At 42.4% G+C, this 16,945-nt stretch overlaps 1 protein-coding gene across 1 annotated transcript in view; it reads left to right on the top strand.

The window, feature by feature from the left end:
• The first annotated feature begins 1,601 nt into the window (after nucleotides 1-1,601).
• LOC124613132 overlaps nucleotides 1,602-16,945 on the top strand; it is a 179,203-nt gene continuing 163,859 nt past the window's right edge. The window contains exon 1 of the mRNA XM_047141749.1: nucleotides 1,602-1,731. The gene's annotated coding sequence lies outside the window, so the exon portion shown is untranslated. The remainder of the gene's footprint in view (nucleotides 1,732-16,945) is intronic.

Raw genomic sequence — 16,945 nt, 5'->3', positions numbered from 1 at the left:
GAAATGGCACTGCACAATCTGTTATTCTGAATGGACCTATCTTTTTTCGTGGATGTCGAGTTAATTTTTCACTTGATGTCGCTACTGGAGCAGCTGGCGTGTATGACTTGTAGACACTGTTGTTCTAGTGTCTTCGTCAGATGTTGTAATAGTGCCGTCTTTGCTGCTTCAAATTGCCCCGTAGGTGTGGACACCTGTAGAATGTCACTGATGATGTGAGTATGACTGGATAGGTAGCACAGCTGGGTTACTAATTTTCATGTATCATGCACAATACCATAACACTGCAAAGTGGGTTTAACCACCTGTAACCAAGTCTCCCAGTGATCTGGTTGAAAAGCAAGCAGTTTAATCAAATGCTGCAAATGAAATATCATATCAGCAAAATTCCATCCATACTGTATATACAAAGACACTTCAGGAATGATGGTAAATAATTCGTTGCACTATTGTGGCATGAAAGGTAGCCAAGGGTATACAACACAGGACTCAGTCAGTTGAATGTAGTTCTGTAGCAAGAACAGGTTCATCTGGAATTACCCTTGCACAGAGGGACCAATCAGTACATTTACGTGTCTGTTGCACGAATCAAAGTATGTGATTAGAGTAAAACTCCAATGACCTATAACACCCAAATCAGAGAACTGGCGTTCACTAAGTGAGGTTTGTTGATGCTTGTATTGTTTCTATGCGTGACTATAACCCTATACCCCGCAAACCACAGTGAAGTGCATGCCAGAGGGTACATCCCACTGTACCAGTTATTAGAGTTTCTTCCCATTACATTCACAGGAAGAAACCTTAATAACTGGTAAAACGTGATGTACCGTCCATCATGCACTTCGCAGTGGTTTTCAGGGTATAGATGTGGATGCAGAATTGATCACGAGAAGAATGATTATTTAGATGCTTCTGTGTGTCTATACATTGCTTCACGATGCCACTTTCGTGTTTTAGTTCTATCTAGTTATGGCCAATGGGCACGAGAATGTTCGGCGGAGCACTAGTAACAGTGCAACTGTGTTCTGCATAGCTTTTTGGAAAAATGGATGTTCCCGAAGTGTATCCGTCATTGAAGTAGCACTTGAGTGTCGCACAAATCCAAAACGGATGATAGAACTGCTACGCGGAAACGTGGTCACCACTGTAGGTAATCCATTGCAGGGTTCGTGCAGAATGAAGCCCTGATATAAGCTGTAACTAATGTTTTTGTTGCTCTTAAATCGAACCAACATACACGCGTGCGTCTGCTCGCTAAGGCGTACGAAACCAGATTGACACTAAAGATATCAAAAACGTCACTATTCCTTGTTCTCGTACCCGCAGCCGTCTGTATCTATACTGTGTCATCATTCCTTTGCATTTTGCTGGGCAGAAGTTCCATCCCATGTTCGAGATGCCTTCACTTACAACATCCAATCAGTTACCAGCAGTCCTTCTGTTCCGATCTGCGTGTCGCTAAACTAAGAATTTCATCGGAAAAATACTGCACATGTTAGGGTAGGGAAATAGGGAGTGTGTTGTGTACAAACATTGTCATCTGTCATGTGAATTTCCGCGCGAAGTGCAGTGTTTGTTTATAGTTTATACATTTTATTACAAATATGGGGTTATGAGGTCGACAGTACACTAAAATACTTTTCTGTTAGTTTGGGAAATGTTTACGTTGGAGAGTGAATCAGTGTTAAATGTGAAATGTTGAAGAGACGAGGAGATGCATCCCATGTACATGTAAGTATATGAATTACCTTAAGAAATAATAAATTTGTATTTATTGGTTTTTGATGTGTTCACTGTTTTAACAGTGACTCTGTAGTTTATGTTTCGGTCTTTGCTTTCCTGGTAGAGTCGAACATGACACTTTCGAACACCCTAGTGGTTAATTGTATAATGCTACCGCGTGATTACGAAGTTTCATCATATACAAAAATAGGAACTCCCGTCTTCTTAGAGTGAACAAAAAATACCCTAGTATATTTCTAGAACTGAAAACTGTGCTGTTGTGCAGGTACATAACCAAATCCGAACTTAAAAGTTGTATAGATGCCACTGTACATTAAACCCCTGATCCCTTAAATCTCTGGCGTTCCAATTTGGGAAGCACGTTTTTCCCCTCTTTTTCATGATTCCACAGTTCTCGCCCTTTGCTGATGTATTTACATCAAATAGGTACCATTCATTAAATCCCTTCTGTATTTTAATATGCTTGTGAAGTACTTTTGCATTCAGTAATATTCACTTAGGTAACTAGTAATGAAGATGCCTCATTATAAGTTAAATTTTGCGAAAGAGTAGACATTTCATGTACAAAATTACCTTCCATTCAGTTCTGTGAGTAGTTTGTTCATTTACATGTTACCTTAAAATGATATTTGACGTGTCAGTGTGAAACAGCAATAGAAGATTAAAAGCTAGAAAAAATGTGAGCATTTGATGAGGCACTACTTATGGTGTCATTTAGTTTTATATCTATACTCTGCATGCCACTGTAAAGTGCATTACAAGAAGTGCTGTTTCTTAAACTAACCTGTGTGTGTGTGTGTGTGTGTGTGTGTGTGTGTGTGTGTGTGTGTGTGTGTGTGTGTGTACCCTGCCTGTCCATTATGTTTATGTTTTATGTATGAAGGAGATGTTGAGCTTATCAGGATGGAAATGAGGTTAGGCCCTAGTATATTCCGTTGCAGATCATGAAGATATAATTTTGCAGTAAAATCCATAGTAATATAAAAGTATATTGTGAAATGACAAATGATTTATTAGTTTGTAAGTATTACCAGCTCAAACATTTTTTTTTTTTATACTGAGACAAGCTTCACATTATTGAGGTAATCCTTCAATATACGGTATAGAGTGGTGTGCATTAACTGCCTTTTAAACATGTTGGTTTTGATTTCTCATTTTCTTGGGCAATTTTCTCTCTGCAGTTTGAAATATTCACAAAATTTACTGTTTTAAGTTTGGCTTTGACATGCTAAGAGGCACATGTGGATTACGACAGTCCTTCTGCGAACATTTTATAAAACATATATAGCTATTTTGATGTTTGTTATTAAGATCAGGCACTTTCAATGCAGTCTCAATAGACCAGGCCTGAAAATGAACTAGTCACTAGACTATGTACTGCAACAGTTGACAGATTTGTTAATAAATGCTTCATGAAATTTTATACAACAAAATGTTGAAACTGAAAAAAATAACAAATGAGTGTTATTTGTCTCCTTGTTTATTGCTTGTTGACCGGTTGTAAACATCTCTAAAGATTTCATTTACTTTCTCTAAGAAAAGGGGCTGAAATTGAGAGTAGCCAAAAAGAGCTGAACTCAATTTCCAATGTTCATTTACAAAGGAAGCACAAAGAGTAACTTACTTCCCCAGTTTAATTTTTGTCCTATTGCAAAGAGGAGTGTTCTAGATATTAGGGTTAATAGCATTGAGAAGCAGCTGATATCACTAAAATTGAACTGAGCTCCAGGGTACAGTGGAATCATTCAGAATCTATAGAGATTTTGTATTTTATCCCTTTTCTTTAACCATAAAGCAATGTAGATTCCTCAGATAAATGTGTCCAATAATTAGAAGAAAGGATAGATCAGTAGAAGTGATCCACAAAATTACCATCCAGTATATCTTACCTCCATCTGTTGTATTGTTAGAACATGTTCGTAGTTCAAACATAATGAGGTAACTGCTCCATGCTAACCAGCTATGATCCTGCAAACATCAGTCATGCAAAACTATTTACACTTTTCTCACTTGACATTGCTGAGAGCCATCGATTAAAGCTGTCAATTAGATGCAGTATTTCTTGGTTTCAGAAAGCATTTTACTTAGTACCACCCCAAGGCTTATTAGCAAAAGTACATTTATGTAATTGGATTGAGAATTTTTTGATAGAGAGGACATCACATACTATCATGGATAGAATGTCATCATCAGATGCAGAAGTAAATGCAGGCATACCTGAGGGGGTTTAACGGAAACGTCTGATTCCGCTCCTCTGCTTTGACCAATGACGTCACCAATACGGCGGAAACGACCATTCACAACTACTCCCATATCGCGATTATGACATCATTACGTAAACATGACAACAAACACAAAACTAGATCGTTAAACCATCAAACACATATTCCTCCAAACATATAAGGAAACTAACAGGACAAGCAGGGGAAATTGGGGGTATTTGGGTGGGGACAAACTAATACATGCCACCAAACCAAACGACAAAAACGATAAAATAAAACAACCACAACCTTCCCAATATCCACTGGAATCGAACACTTCCCTTGACCTGTATAGGTCAACAGAAACTACTGATACCAAAGCATAAAACCCAAAACTACAACCACGTCCGCAATGATCACTACCTCAAAAAACACAACAAACCAACAAAACTGGAATCAAACCCCCTGAGGGAAGTTTGTTGAGACACTTGCTGCTCATTTTGTATACTGAATACCTGAAAGAAAATATTAATAATAGCTGTTTTATGTAGATGATGCAGTTGTCTGTAGTGAAGTACCATCAGAAAAAAGCTCCACAAATTTTCAGTCAGATATTGATCAGATTTCAAAATGGTGCAAAGATTGTCAACTTACTTTAAATGTTAAGAAATTTAGAATTTTGCACTTTACAAACTTCAAACTTCAAAAACGTAGCAGCCAGTTAGTACAGGTTTGGTGTTCACAACCGAAAGTACTCTTATTACACAAATATCTAGATGTAATAACCTGTAGAGGTATAAAATCGACTGAGCACATAGGCTTAGCTTTAAGTAAGGCAGGTAGTATACTTTGGTTCACTGGTAAGATACAGGAAAACTGCAATCAATCTACAAGGGAGGTTTCTTTCAAAGCACTCATGTGACTCATACTAAAATAGTGCTCAAGTGTGTGGGACACTTACCAAATAGACCCAACATGGGGTATTGAATGTTATAGTCAGGATATCTGTACGGCACAAGAAGTGGTAATTGACTCTAAATGATGAAAAGTGTGAACTCATCCATGAGTACTAAAAGACATCCCAAACTTTCGGTTATGCGATAAATCACACAAATCTAAAGGCTGTAAATTCAACTAAATACTTACGGATTACACTTACTAACAACTTAAATTGGAACGATTACATAGATAATGTTATGTGATTTATTGGCACAGCACTTAAAAGTTCAAAAATTCTACTAAAGACCTGTGCATATGATGTCAGCCTACGCCACCACTACGACAGCAGTTCTACCATCTTCCATTCCGCCATGTACAATTGGCTCTCAGAGCCGTCAGACTCCACCTGCCCCCATGATTGTGGGAGGGGGGGGGGGCACTTCCCTCCCTGTTGCTCCTGCACAACCTACGTCAGGAGTAACACTCCCCCCCCCCCCCCCCCCCCCCCCCAGCCATCGAGGACGTAATTCCCCACTTCTCAGTCGGAGAAGCATGTCACTAAGCCTTGGGTTGCTCCCTTCCCATGTTCCTTCCAGTGGCAAAGCTGACACCTGCCAATGACTGAAGCAACCACAGGTAGCTGGTCGTAGGACTTCACTGTCCTCCTCAGTTCCTAAGACTGAATCAGTGAAGTCCTCGCAGCCGGAAAGCCTAAGGAGCAGTGAGAGAAACCGGAAAAGAAAAATTTCCCCAAGAATCAAGGCACTGCGGTGGCACCCACACCACCACTTCCTACTATCTCTGTGTCTGAGGATGAGGTGAAGATTCTGGCATCCGCTGAGGACCTAGATCTTGCTGGGCCCTCAGATACAATGGATGTCAATCGCACAGGTACTCATCTGGTGGCAGCAGGTGACCCTGAGGTGTAGACTGTGTCATTGAGTGTTTCATGCTTTCCCAGTCTCAAGATCACGCAATCCTCCAGTGGAATTGCGGTGGTTTTCTCCACCACCTGGCTGAGCTACGGCAGCTGTTAAGCTTTACACTTGCTTTCTGCATTGCTTCCAGGAGACCTGGTTCCCGGCAATGTGGACCCCTGCCCTCCGTGGCTATAAGGGATATTACAGGAACCGTAGCGACTATAATAGAGTGTCAGGTGGAGTTCACTTCTATGTCCTGAACTCAGTATGTAGTTAACCTGTGCCCCTTCAAACTTCTCTTGATGCCGTGGCTGTCAGGATAAGGACAATGCAGGAAATAACTGTCTGCAATGTATATCTTCCTCCAGGTGGTGCAGTGCCCCTGAATGTATTGGCTGCACTGATTGATCAACTCCCTAAACCTTTACTACTCTTTGGAGATCTTAACGCCCATAACTCCTTGCGGGGTGGCGCCATGCTTACTGGTCGAAAATTTACTGTCACAACTCAACCTCTGCCTCTTAAATGCAGGTGCCCCCACACATTTCAGTGTCGCACATGGCACATATTCGGCCATTGACCTCTCAGTTTGCAGTCCTGGCCTTCTCCCATCTATCCACTGGAGAGCACATGGCGACCTGTGTGGTAGTGACCACTCCCCCAGCGTCACGCCCATGGACGCTATCCAGATGGGCTTTAAACAAGGCAGACTGCGAAGCCTTCACCTCTGCAATTACCACTGAATCTCCCCCACATGGTGCCATCAATGTTGTTGTTGAGCAGATCACTGCAACGATCGTTTCTGCAGCGGAAAACGCGATCCCTCATTCTTTAGGGTGCCCAAGGCGAAAGACAGTCTCTTGATGGTCGCTGGAAGTCACTCAGGCAGTTAAAGAGCTTCAGCAAGCTCTACAGTGACATAAGCAGCACCTTTCCCTAGAGCACCTAATAGCCTTTAAACGGCTCCGTGCTTGCATTCGCCAGCGTATAAAATAAAGGAAACAGGAGTGTTGGGAGAGGTACATGTTGACCATTGGGTGCTATAAGTCACCTTCCCAAGTCTGGATGAAGATCAGATGTCTTTTTGGGTACCAGACCCCAACAGGTGCCCCTGGCATTAACATCAGTGGCATGTTATCTACCAATGCAAATGCGATTGCCGAGCACTGTGCTCGAGCCTCTGCATTGGAGAACTACCCTCAGCCTTTGGCACCCTCAAACGGCGGATGGAAAGGAAAGCCCTCTCGTTCACTACATGCCACAGTGAACACGATAATGCTTTATTTACAGAGTGGGAGCTCTTCAGCGCCCTTGCACATTGGCCCAACACAGCTCCTGGGCCGGATCGGATCCAGAGTCAGATTATTAAACATCTCTGGTCTGACTACAAGCGACATCTCCTCATCATCTTCAACCAGATCTGGTGCAATGGCGATGGCATCTTTCCATCGCAGTGGCGGGAGAGCACCACCATTCCGGTGCTCAAAGCTGATCAAAACCCGCTTGATGTGGATAGCTACCGGCCCATCAACCTCACCAATTTTCTTTGCAAGCTGCTGAAACGTATGGTGTGTCGGAGGTTGGGTTAGGTGCTGGAGTCACATGGCCTACTGGTTCCATGTCAGGGTGGCTTCCTCCAGGGTCTCTCTACCACTGTTAATCTTGTGTCCTTCTAGTCCCCCATCCAAACAGCCTTTACCAGATACCAACGTCTGGTTGCCGTCTTTTTTGACTTATGTAAAGCATACGACAAGACCTGGCAACATCATATCCTTGCCACATTGTATGAGTAGGGTCTCCAGGGCCCACTCCCAATTTTGATCCAAAACTCCATACTTTCCGTGTCCAAGTCAGTGCCTCCCATAGTTCCCCCCGTATTCAGGAGAATGACGTTCTGCAGTTGCCCCTTATTGAGTGTCTCTCTATTTTTAGTGGCTATGAACAGTCGAGCAGCAGCTGTTGGGCTATTAGTGTCACCTTATGTGCATGTGGATGACATCTGCATTTTGTACTGCCCATCCAGTACTGATGTTGCTAAGCGGTGCCTGCAGGGAGCCATACACAAAGTGCAGTCATTGGCTCTAGCCCATGGAATCCAGTTTTCAGCCACGAAGTCTTGTCTCATGCATTTCTGTCGGTGGTGCACCATCCATCCAGAATCAGAACTTTACCTTAATGATGATCCACTCACTGTAGTGGATACTTGGCGAACTGTGTCGAATAGAGTCTCAGGGTGATGTCCGTCATTGTCATGATCTTCAGAATTGCTGAATACCCTTTGTTGAAGCTGCTCACTGCCAGGAAAGTCGCAATCTCCACAGACTTCGCACCAGAATGCAAATGCTAGGGGGCTAACTTCCAAACACACGCATTCAAACTTTCATTTGAATTTTGTGTGTTGCCTCCCAAGCACCGGTACAATAACTCGTCCTCCGAAAGGGCCTCGAAGATTGGACGAATCACTTTTGGAACTTCTTTGGAGAGCACTTTGTTCGTGTTGATATTCGTCTGAATGTCCGGTATCCTCTGCAATGAGCCACTTGCACCAACTAGTTTCCCCAGCCGGACAATTTTGGTGCTGTAGGTGGTCATCTGTCGAACACTTGTGGGAATACATTGCCCAAATTGCCTTCTTCATCTGTTCCACCGAACTGGAATGCCATCACATTGCCAAGTTGTAGTACATTGTAAGCTCCTTGATCACTTGATCCTTGGGCAAGCACATAGAATAATTTTTTGCGGCTTCAAAGTTGAAATTCACCAAAAAAAACTGGTGCATGAAAAAGACCAATTTCAGGCATGTGCATTTTTTTGTTCAACTGCGAATAACAAACATTTCCATTCCGTATTTGAAAAAACCGCTTCAGGGGTGGATTCTAAACATTTTTATGAATCCAAAAATGCAATTTTTTAAAAAAAATCGATTTTTTGAGCCAAAATGGAAATGTCGTGTGGCTAGGGTTTCCCATCGGGTAGACCGTTCGCCTGGTGCAGGTCTTTCGATTTGACGCCACTTCGGTAACCTGCATGTCGATGGGGATGAAATGATGATGATTAGGACAACACAACACCCAATCCCTGAGCGGAGAAAATTTCCGACCCAGCCGGGAATCGAACCCGGGCCCTTAGGATTGACAGTCTGTCACGCTGACCACTCAGCTACCGGGGCGGACTTGAGCCAAAAGATAGTAAATCGTTATAGGTACAGAAAGCTGGCTTAAGCCAGAGATAAATTCTGCCGAAATTTTTACAAAGGTACAGACGGTGTTAAGAAAGGATAGATTGCATGCAACCGGTGGTGGAGTGTTCATCGCTGTTAGTAGTAGTTTATCCTGTAGTGAAGTAGAAGTGGATAGTTCGTGTGAATTATTATGGGTGGAGGTTACACTAAACAACCGAACTAGGTTAATAATTGGCTCCTTTTACCGACCTCCCGACTCAGCAGCATTAGTGGCAGAACAACTGAGAGAAAATTTGGAATACATTTCACATAAATTTTCTCAGCATGTTATAGTCTTAGGTGGAGATTTCAATTTACCAGATATAGACTGGGACACTCAGATGTTTAGGACGGGTGGTAGGGACAGAGCATCGAGTGACATTATACTGTGTGCACTATCCGAAAATTACCTCGAGCAATTAAACAGAGAACCGACTCGTGGAGATAACATATTGGACCTACTGATAACAAACAGACCCGAACTTTTCGAATCTGTATGTACAGAACAGGGAATCAGTGATCATAAGGCCGTTGCAGCATCCCTGAATATGGAAGTTAATAGGAATATAAAAAAAGGGAGGAAGGTTTATTTGTTTAGCAAGAGTAATAGAAGGCAGATTTCAGACTACCTAACAGATCAAAACGAAAATTTCTGTTCCGACACTGACAATGTTGAGTGTTTATGGAAAAAGTTCAAGGCAATCGTAAAATGCGTTTTAGACAGGTACGTGCCGAGTAAAACTGTGAGGGACGGGAAAAACCCACCGTGGTACAACAACAAAGTTAGGAAACTACTGCGAAAGCAAAGAGAGCTCCACTCCAAGTTTAAACGCAGCCAAAACCTCTCAGACAAACAGAAGCTAAACGATGTCAAAGTTAGCGTAAGGAGGGCTATGCGTGAAGCGTTTAGTGAATTCGAAAGTAAACTTCTATGTACCGACTTGACAGAAAATCCTAGGAAGTTCTGGTCTTACGTTAAATCAGTAAATGGCTCGAAACAGCATATCCAGACACTCCGGGATGATGATGGCATTGAAACAGAGGATGACACGCGTAAAGCTGAAATACTAAACACCTTTTTCCAAAGCTGTTTCACAGAGGAAGACCGCACTGCAGTTCTTTCTCTAAATCCTCGCACAAACGAAAAAATGGCTGACATCGAAATAAGTGTCCAAGGAATAGAAAAGCAACTGGAATCACTCAATAGAGGAAAGTCCACTGGACCTGACGGGATACCAATTCGATTCTACACAGAGTACGCGAAAGAACTTGCCCCCCTTCTAACAGCCGTGTACCGCAAGTCTCTAGAGGAACGGAAGGTTCCAAATGATTGGAAAAGAGCACAGATAGTCCCAGTCTTCAAGAAGGGTCGTCGAGCAGATGCGCAAAACTATAGACCTATATCTCTTACTTCGATCTCTTGTAGAATTTTAGAACATGTTTTTTGCTCGCGTATCATGTCATTTCTGGAAACCCAGAATCTACTATGTAGGAATCAACATGGATTCCGGAAACAGCGATCGTGTGAGACCCAACTCGCCTTATTTGTTCATGAGACCCAGAAAATATTAGATACAGGCTCCCAGGTAGATGCTATTTTTCTTGACTTCCGGAAGGCGTTCGATACAGTTCCACACTGTCGCCTGATAAGCAAAGTAAGAGCCTACGGAATATCAGACCAGCTGTGTGGCTGGATTGAGGAGTTTTTGGCAAACAGAACACAGCATGTTGTTATCAATGGAGAGACGTCTACAGACGTTAAAGTAACCTCTGGCGTGCCACAGGGGAGTGTTATGGGACCATTGCTTTTCACAATATATATAAATGACTTAGTAGATAGTGTCGGAAGTTCCATGCGGCTTTTCGCGGATGATGCTGTAGTATACAGAGAAGTTGCTGCATTAGAAAATTGTAGCGAAATACAGGAAGATCTGCAGCGGATAGGCACTTGGTGCAGGGAGTGGCAACTGACCCTTAACATAGACAAATGTAATGTATTGCGAATACATAGAAAGAAGGATCCTTTATTGTATGATTATATGATAGCGGAACAAACACTGGTAGCAGTTACTTCTGTAAAATATCTGGGAGTATGCGTACGGAACGATTTGAAGTGGAATGATCATATAAAACTAATTGTTGGTAAGGCGGGTACCAGGTTGAGATTCATTGGGAGAGTGCTTAGAAAATGTAGTCCATCAACAAAGGAGGTGGCTTACAAAACACTCGTTCGACCTATACTTGAGTATTGCTCATCAGTGTGGGATCCGTACCAGGTCGGGTTGACGGAGGAGATAGAGAAGATCCAAAGAAGAGCGGCGCGTTTCGTCACTGGGTTATTTGGTAACCGTGATAGTGTTACGGAGATGTTTAATAAACTCAAGTGGCAGACTCTGCAAGAGAGGCGCTCTGCATCGCAGTGTAGCTTGCTCGCCAGGTTTCGAGAGGGTGCGTTTCTGGATGAGGTATCGAATATATTGCTTCCCCCTACTTATACTTCCCGAGGAGATCACGAATGTAAAATTAGAGAGATTAGAGCGCGCACGGAGGCTTTCAGACAGTCGTTCTTCCCGCGAACCATACGCGACTGGAACAGGAAAGGGAGGTAATGACAGTGGCACGTAAAGTGCCCTCCGCCACACACCGTTGGGTGGCTTGCGGAGTATCAATGTAGATGTAGATGTAGATGTTAGCAGAAGTGCTGGCAGCACCTCATTGCCCTCCGCTGCCTGAGCAACACCAACTGGGGTGCAGATCGCTCAATGCTGTTGCAGCTCTACTGTGCACTTGTTCAATCCTGCCTTGACTATGGGAGTCTAGTTTATGGTTCAGCAGTGCCCTCAGTGTTGCATTTACTCAACCCAGTGCACCACTGTGGCATTCGCCTAGTGACAGGAGCTTTTAGAATGAGCCCGGTGACCAGTGTCCTGGTGGAGACTAGAGTCCCTCCATTGAAGGTTAGGCGTGCGCAACTGTTCGCCAGTTACGTTGTATACATTCATAGTTCTCATGCGGATCTGAATTACTGTCTCCTTAATAATTTGTCCATTTTATTTGGACTGTTGAGCTCCATGGCCGTGGATAATGATATTTTACTATAAAAATACAGTGACCAGCCACTTTTTTAATGCGTTTTATTTATGCCAATGTGCATTTCGGGTTTGCACCCATCTTCAGCTGGCAAATTACATGTATCTTCAGTTTCTACAATGGTAAAATATCGACAGCAGTTTGGATGCTGCAGCTGGCCTGTGCAAAAGCAATGATTCCAATCATTTACTTCGATTTCACGAGTTTAAAGTTACACACTATCAGTTGTTCATTTTACTTACATTCTCCTCTCCTTTTTTTTCTTGGCCTTTCTTCTTTTTTGTAACAGCAAAAACACTTTTTGTCACGTATTTTACACTGTGTTATCTGCCATGTTGTCGACTGCCAGTTTCTTTATATATATAGAAGCAGTTTATCTATGGACAGAGTTATATTTTTACGAAAGTTTTGAGGTTCTAGCTAAGCTACTGTTTACTAAACATTGACTTGGGTGATATAAGTATTCTAAGTACTATGTTTACTAAGTTGTCTTTTTTTAATTATTTTTTTTGGTTACTTTGGCAGTATTGAAGATAATAAAGTAACATAACACATTTACACAAAGCAGTAGTTCATGCATTTACAAATAACAAAGATAGAATTAAGATTTTTATGTTGTATATTATTACATGCATTTGTTGGGTTTATATTAGATTATGTTATTTCTCAATTGTGCTTAGTAAGTAGTTTGATAAGTAGAGTGTGGAAGTTTTTCAGAAATATTCGGTTTGGTAACTCTGTTTGGTCGTTAAATATGTCAGAAGGGGATGCATGTTTATGTGAATAAATTTCGATTTCTTCTAGAAGGTTCATTCTTTTTCCTTTGTTGGCTAGGTGGAGAGCTTGTAGGTTATGGGATATGTCTGTTACTTGATGTTCTTCTTCTGCTACATGTTGGGCAAATGTGAATTTATTTAAGTTTTTTTTAAACGGAGAGCATCCATGTGTTCTCGAAAACATATGTTGAAGTTTTCTCAACCACGGCAGTTCATCTCCCGCATTAGCAGCCCAGGTCAGGGCTTAAGATTGTGATTCAAATCCAGTTCCTTCTGTCTGAACTGGAGGCCTTCCTGTTACCACCTCTCCTCGAGGTCCATTCACGTACACCTCCATGGTGTACACCTCATCTGCAGATTCTTCTGGACCTTTCACATAGCTCTAAGGACTCCGTTAACCCTGCAGCTCTCTGTTATCACTTCCTCTCAATTCTCGACATGTACCGGGGTCATGAAGTGGTTTACACCGATGGCTCAATGGCTGATGGTCATGTAGGCTTTACGTAGGTTCATGGAGGACATATTGAACAGCACTCCTTGCCAGATGGCTGCAGTGTTTTCACTGCAGAGCTGGCGGCCATATCTCGTGCTCTTGAGCACATGTGCTCATGCTCTGGCGAGTCATTTCTCCTGTGTACTGACTCCTTGAGCAGCCTACAAGCTATCGACCAGTGCTACCCTCGCCATCCTTTGGTAGCATCCATTCAGGCGTCCATCTATGCCCTGGAATGGTCCCGTTGTCCAGTGGTGTTTGTGTGGACTCCAGGACATGTTGGAATCCCAGGCAATGAACTTGCCTACAGGCTGGCCAAACAGGCTATGCAGAAACAGCTTCTGGAGATGGGCATCTCCGAAACTGACTTGCATTCTGTCTTACCCTGCAGGGTTTTTCAGCTTTGGGAGACGGAATGGCATAATAGTATGCACAACAAACTGTATGTCATTAAGGACGCTATGGATGTGTGGAAGTTTTCCATGTGGTTCTCTCACAAGGAATCAGTTGTCCTCTGCCACTTCCGCATTGGCCGTATGTGGCTAACTCATGGTTACCTCCTCCGTCGCAAGGACCCACCATGGTGTCGCTGTGGCTCACAAATGATGGTCGTCCACCTCTTGCTGGATTGCCCGCTTTTAGCCGCACTGCGGCGTACTTTTAACTTTTGTCCCTCCATGTCCTCCAGCCTAGTGCTTTTAGGGTGGAGGTTTTAATGTGTTGCAGAGTGGCTGGCTTCTCCTTTTTATTCTCATGGTCAGTCAGCCATGGTAATATGCTCTCTTGTTTTGATCTCTTCTATGTGTTTCGTACATCTCTCTGTGGTTTTCTTGTCCGATTTTAGTGTTTGTTGCCCTTCTGTCATTCTTGTGGTTTTCTCCTCTCTTCCAGTTGTGCTTTGTATGTCTCTATTATTTTACTCCCACCCTTGTGGAATTATTTTAATCAGAATGAGGGACCGATGACCTAGCAGTTTGGTCGCTCTCCCCCTCTTTTAAACCAACCAACCACCCAATCTACTAAAGAGACTGCATACACTACAGTTGTCTGCCCTCTTCAGGGGTATTGCCAAGCGGTGTGAGATCTGCATGAGATGGGAGTGATGGAGGACATAAAAAAAATTCAAAGAAGAGCAGCTCATTTTGTATTATTGCAAAATGCGGTAGAGAGTGCTACGGACATCGTACATGAGTTGGGGTGGCAATCATTACAGTACAGGTGTTTTTCCTTGCAGTAGGATCTTCTTGTGAAATTTCATGGGAAAATATTCTGCTGGTGTCCACCTACATAGGGAGAAATGATTGTCATGATAAAATACTAGTACCGAGCAATGTGGCGCAATGGTTAGCAAACTGGACTCACATTCGGGAGGACGACAGTTCAAACCCGCATCCGGCCATCCTGATGTAGGTTTTCCATGATTTCGCTAAATCGCTTCAGGCAAATGCCGGGATGGTTCCTTTGAAAGGAGACGGCCGCTTTCCTTCCTCATCCTTCTTTAATCCAACTTGAGCGATGCCCTCACTGTTTGATCCCCTTCCCCCAAATCAGCCAACCAACCTTAAAATACGAGTAACCAGAACTGGCACACATAAGTGCTCATTTTTCCCACATACCATTCGAGTGTGGAACAGTAGAGAAATAGTTTGAAGGTGGTTTGCTGAGCTCTTTGTCAGGCACTTAATTGTGAACTGCAGAGTAATTGGTGTAGATGTATGTAAATAAGGGCAGCACAGATGATGATGAGTTTGTTTGCCAGTGAGAGTGTTTCACACAAATGTTTGGAAACCTTAATTGGTAGATGTCAACTAACCTATGAAATCCTGCATACAAAACTTCAAGAACCAGCTTTAAGTGAGAAATATAGGAGTATGCTATAACCCGCTACAAATCACTTCCATCGGCACTGCAAAGACAATATGGGACTAATTATTACAGTGCCAACAGAGGCATCTAACAGTCAATCTTTCTGTGCTCTATACGTGAATGTAATGCAACAAAACCATGGTATGTGGTACAATGAGATGTACCCTCCGCCATGCACTAGTCTGTAGTTTACCAAGTACAGATCTAGTGGTTCTAGGCGCTCAGTCCGGAACCGCGCGACTGCTACGGTCGCAGGTTCTAAGGTTCTAATCCTGCCTCGGGCATGGATGTGTGTGATGTCCTTAGGTTAGTTAGGTTTAAGTAGTTCTAAGTTCTAGGGGACTGATGACCACAGATGTTAAGTCCCATAGTGCTCAGAGCCATTTGAACCATTTGCACCAAGTACAGATGTTGGATTTCATCAAAATGGCAGATAGAAGCAGCTCGTCTCAATCCATTATAACAACCATGACGTCAGTCTTGCAACCAAAAGAAATGACAATTTCATGATGAAGAACATTTTTGAAATAATCTAATAATAAATACGTAATCGTGAATTTGGGGTTTGCATGAGATTAAGCCTAACAGCCAATCTTCCTTCTTTAAATATGAAACAAATTTTAAAATGTAATGATAACCACTAGCATCTCGTTACTTGAACACACATGATACTTACCAAAAAAACATAACAAGCTATTTGTGGTGTAAGATTGATATTGTTATTTCCACATAACTTGTATAGTTACTGAAATGAACTTCACAGTAGCCACCAATGACAAAATATTGGTATTGACAAAGAAACCAAATAACATGCCTGTATGAACAATCATCTGTTAGTATTAATTGCATGTTGTCAGTACAGCTAAACTTAAAGCCATTTTATCTGCCGGACATACATCAGTATATTCATGGTGAAAAATTAATACATAAAACATCATTTGATACACAAACCAAATGACACAAAAATAAATACAGCCAAATAAAATCAGGGTTGCCACAAACTCTGGAAATCAGGGAATTTCAAATGTGTGAGGGAAGTATCAGGAAAATTTGGAAAAAACACTGGAAAAAACTCATTGGTCTCATTTCATCAACATGGTGTCTGTGGCACATGAATTGCTGGTCACACAAGTGGACTTCCAAGATGGGCCAAAACCACAGGCCATTTCTGTGGGTATGTAATGGATTGGGCCTGGCGATCTGAAGCCCATCATGACCCACTAATGTGTAAGCCCTGCCCATCAGGTCTAATCTCACCTATCTGCCTGCAGTCTAGGTCTGTTTGTATGTGGCATAATGCAGCAGATTTCCAAGGACCCAGGACTGCGGTGCTCCTCAGCAGGCCAGAGGCCACGAGCAATGGGTTTCAGGAATTGCAACTGTTTCACTGCAATTACAGTGTACAGTGCAGCATTTTATAGACCTTTTATTTATTCTAGTACATTTTGACACTTCGAAAATAATTTATGTATTCGAAAGTACAGACGATGAGTAGAAAACCATGGCAGTTGCTGGCGGTTTGTACGCTATGCACTCATATATTTCTCAAAAGAAAAATCACACAATACTTGTTAAAATAATAGACATAACACAGTGACTAATAACTGACAATAATGAACATAGTAGAACCAACATTTTATTGGCGGTCACCCATAGTGTTGGTTTACACCACTCTTCCCTGCCTTATACACTTATTT

The sequence above is a fragment of the Schistocerca americana genome, chromosome 4, assembly GCF_021461395.2.
Source record: "Schistocerca americana isolate TAMUIC-IGC-003095 chromosome 4, iqSchAmer2.1, whole genome shotgun sequence".
Classification (NCBI taxonomy): Eukaryota; Metazoa; Arthropoda; class Insecta; order Orthoptera; family Acrididae; genus Schistocerca; species Schistocerca americana.
The sequence above is the reverse complement of the archived record's forward strand: the minus strand, read 5'-3'. Positions and strand labels throughout refer to the sequence as shown.